This window comes from Sciurus carolinensis, chromosome 7 (genome assembly GCF_902686445.1).
Source record: "Sciurus carolinensis chromosome 7, mSciCar1.2, whole genome shotgun sequence".
NCBI classification, from domain to species: domain Eukaryota; kingdom Metazoa; phylum Chordata; class Mammalia; order Rodentia; family Sciuridae; genus Sciurus; species Sciurus carolinensis.
In genome coordinates this window covers 27,373,223-27,377,639 of record NC_062219.1, presented here as the reverse complement: position 1 = coordinate 27,377,639, position 4,417 = coordinate 27,373,223, and the positions used below count along the sequence as shown (strand labels likewise).

The window sequence follows — 4,417 nt, the reverse complement described above, 5'->3', positions numbered from 1 at the left end:
ACAATATCATGTGCTTGATAGGAAATCATGTCTAGGTCAATAGTGGTTAAGCTACATTCAATAATCATTTTCTATTTAAATTATATAATGCCAGTTTCATCACCATTTCTAAACTTTTTTTAGTTGTCAATGGATCTTTATTTTATTTATTTATATGTGGTGCTGAGAATTGAACCGGCTAGGCAAGTGCTCTACCCATGAGCTACAACCCAGCCCCTCATCACCATTTTTACAGTGGAATTCTGTAAGTAGATGCTTAACCTGTACATGTTTACAGAACCATCTAAAGAAGTATTATCCTAGCTACCACCCAAAGTCAAAATCTTCTATGACAGAGACAATGCCAATTTTCTTTGAGATAAAAAAGAAAAGATGGCTTTCAAATACCCAATACCAGTTTCCAGACAGCCTTCCCTGTGTGATGCATTTGAACTCATACTTCATCCAAGTAGACTAAGCTTGATGGAAATTCATACTTTGTAAGAAAACTACTTGCTTTTTAAGGGTACATATACTATCATAATCTCTGCCTTTAATTTCTGGTATTAAGAGGCAAAAGGCAAAGTTCTAGAAGGCTGAAATAGCAAAATGTCCTTTTTCTTTCTTCCTCTCTCTCTCTCTCTCTCTCTCTCTCTCTTTCTCTCTCTCTCTTTTCTCTCTCTCTCTCTCTCTCTCTCTCTCTCTCTCTCTCTCTCTCTCTCTCTCTCTCTCTCTCTCTCTTTCTTTTAATGAGGAGAAGCTAGAAACTGAGTTCTATGGAATAGTGAGCTAATGTTTATTCTTGGTAGACTTCCTAAACTTTTTAAGTATATGGTTTTGCAGCAATTTTTTTTTAAAAGCAGTTTTCCCAAGGGGCCAACTCAGGTTTTAGAAACATCAAAATCTCAAAATAAAGCATTAGACTTTCTTAGTGTTGGTTCAAGATGATTGCTTTTTTTTTTTTTTTGCATGAGATGTATCATAAAGATGCTACTCTCTTCAAATTTGCAAGAGGTGTCCCAGAGGTTGTCAGATATATCCTTGTTCAGCCTTCTCAACTCATTGTGGTTTCCACAGTTTCTCTCTCTTCTGCTGAGTCTGATTCCCTGTGATGATGTCTACTTTCAAGACCTTCGGTAGCCTGTAAAGTAGTGAAAATGTTTTGAAGCTGCTACATTAATTGGTTTTTCACTTCCGTTCCCCATACTTCATGTTCCCCAACAGTCACTCAACCATTATGGTCCAAGCAAGTGACATCTGAGAAAGCACAGTGTCTGTTTTGGGGAAGGAGCCATTAGAAAGGAAGACAAAGGGAATGCCTGTCCATCTAGTCTCTGGATGGATGAAGGGAAGGAGAAGAGAAAGACTGAGTAGAAGGATAAGACTTGAAAGCTATCTCCATAAGGGCAGAAATATCCATATGGGTAAGGGAAAGACTGAGCTCATTCTGGGCCTAACGCCATGTCTGAGAGTCATGTTGACACGGAGGAGCCTCAGCACAGCACTGGTGAAGGACAGTGACTAGACAGCTGCATCTGAGGCAGCTCTCCAGCTTTCCCATGATCTAAACAGGTCATGCACTGTAACTAGAAGTTTCCATGTGCCATGTTGAGGGGCATCAAGACTTACAGTGAAAAAGGCAGGCAACATGTATTCCTGGGTCCACAGTCTTCTGTACAAGTATGCCAGTATCACGACCAAATAAACACCTGATGGTCCTCAGGTCTTGTCTGCTCCGCCACCACAAGGCACATGAACCTCATGCCCCCATATCAAAATGTTACCTTAGAAAGGTGCAGTGGAAGGTACAGTGGGAAATAAAACACTGAGCAGTTTTCTGGAATAGACAAAATATAATCAGATAGTGATGTCATAAACTGTCAAGCTTAAAGTTAGTATCCTTTTGTGTTAAAGGACGTACCTCTTAAAATATATTAAAAAAAAAAGACTCTCATGTGTTATATTTCATTAACTCAACTTATGAGGGAACCGATAAGACGTTCAAACCAGCTCAAAGGAAAATTCAAACAGACACATATACAGTCTATCAGGGAGATTGAAATGAATATCAAAAACACTGGTCCATATCCACAGGCAGTAATTAAATTCAGTGACACAATTTGCAAGATTGATTTGCATTACTCTCAGTATTCCACAACTTACAGAGTTGTAAGATAGTTCAAAGACAATGAAAGGCAGAGATCTTCCAGAAGGGTATGCTAGGTCAGACAGTAATCTTTTTGCCCATTTCAAAGCCTGTCACAATTTTTCCTGATGCTTGTTAATGAAGGGTGAGACTCTTACAGAGGCTTAAATGAGTTACAGAGTCTTAAGTTCAATTTTATTTGTATGTTTTAGGAGTACTCTGTACCTTTTGCAATTCTGTATGAAGTCACCATTCAGGAAGCACTACTATCATCTGTTATTAACACCCCTCTGAGTTTTCTGTCATCAGTGCTCTGAAGAACTGAGCAAAAGACTCAGAAAACATGAAGCATTTGTACCCGGGCTCACAAAACCAGCACTGCTAGGTTCTGGACTGTGTTGTGGTGAAGAGAATAGCTCTCCCCATCCTGAGAGTCACCTTTATTTTTGGGGAGACCCAATCCTATGTTTTAATCATCTTAGGGAACTGTCCTTTAGTTCTATTTGGAGTCCCTCTCCCTGAACACTGACTTAGGTTCTTACGGGTCAAGACAAAAGGCCACCTGAGTAACAGGAAGTGAGACTTTCATATTTTAATTTTTTAAACAATCAGAATCCTCTGTTCTACCCATCCGTGGAGCACCCATCCATCCTGTCTTCCAGTTAGTCATACCAAGCTATGCACTGGACTAAGGTTATAGAAAATTACCAGAAGGTTCCTAAATTCTATCAACTGGTAACTTTTTGGGGAGTTCTGGCTCCAAATCGAAGGGAACAGCATGGCATTTGGGGAAGCAGTGAGATACTAGAGTCCAATTCAGATAGCTTCCTTGTTCCCTTCAGGTGACTTATCGCCCTCTGTGAAAGATGAAGATGTCAATTCCCATCACCTTATAAGGTTGTAATAATTAAGAATGTACTTGGCAAATAATGATCAACCATTAGGTATGAAGTCTTTTATTCCACCACACCCACCATATGGTTAGGTGTCAAGTTCAGGCCAATGTCTGGTAACACTCTCCCTTTCTCACTTCACATTTTTTTCTTTATCAGTCATTCATTGAAACTTTACATTCTTATTCTTTCTGATTGGTTTAGCAGCAAAATATCAACTTCTATCTTCTTATAACTAAAACTATAGTCATAATCCTGTTGGCCAATTATAACTCCATCAACACAACTGCTTTGGGCTACAATGATCTCATTTTTCTCTTCTTTCACTACACACTCATCATAAATGATCTCATTATTCTTTTGTTTTTATCACTTCCTTCTTGACTGCAGATTATGTAGTAGATTTTTCTAGCCCATGATTTATAACCATAATTACTTATATGTTCAAACTTGAACCTGTCAGCCTCCCCCAGAATCTGCGCCCCTTTTCCTAAGCCTCATCTCTCTGACTGGGACAGCATCCCAACTTTCCTGTTTGTTCATAACCTGGACCCTTCCCAGCTCTTCATTGTTCCACAAACAGTGCTCCTTAGCAGGCCAAGGCGAAGCCCTGGAGAGATGAAGGGATGGAATGTCCTCCAGAAGTACAACGCCAGTGTCTAGGAATTAAAAAGAAACAGGCATTTAATTCAACATAAGGAATAACTTTCTAAAAACTTGTGTTTCGAAAGTTAAATTGAGTGTTCCAGGAAATACAGAGCTCCTTTTACTGTACCGGTCAAGCTGAGGCTGACAGACAATCCCCCCAGTGGGAGGGAACAAATACCATAGAGCTAAGCATCTAGGTCTCCATTACCTTCCAGGACAACGAAAAGCCAGTTCCAACCAGAGCAAGATCAACCCCCGCGGCTGCCTCCTTCTTTCTCTCCATCCTAAGTAGAAGGATCTTGGGGATGAAGAGGAGAGGAGAGGAGTTTATTAGAGAAAGGTGATCCTTTATCCTTACTTTTTTTTTTTTTTTTTTTTCAATCTTATGATTTCCAGGGAACTAAAACACATTTACTCAATAATTTCCACAGGATTAAAAGACACTCAGTAATTTCCATAGGACTAAAAGATCTAAAATAAAATTTCTGTTTGGGAGCACAGCATTTTAATTCATATCCCTTATCATTAAACAAATATTTATCCAATGCTGGCAATGTGGAGTGTCTAGTGAAGATGAAATGAGAGACTGTTTGTAGAGGACGTGGCGCAGAACACACATAAACCACGAATGGGCGTTCCCTTGGCCACTGGTACTGCATTGGCAAGTTACTCCAGAAAAGTCTTGTTGTTTAATTTGAGGATTAGCAAAATCCCTGTCTCCTTTCAACCCCTTTAAATTAAAATGAAAATC

At 39.4% G+C, this 4,417-nt stretch overlaps 1 long non-coding RNA gene across 1 annotated transcript; it reads right to left on the bottom strand.

The window, feature by feature from the left end:
* Nucleotides 1-233: 233 nt before the first annotated feature.
* On the bottom strand, nt 234-4,135 carry LOC124989053 (uncharacterized). Its single transcript, XR_007109549.1, has 3 exons — nt 3,875-4,135; nt 1,609-3,677; nt 234-1,120 (listed from the first exon to the last, which is right to left on the bottom strand). It is a non-coding gene; the product is annotated as an uncharacterized LOC124989053 (long non-coding RNA).
* Between the last annotated feature and the right edge of the window lie 282 nt (nt 4,136-4,417).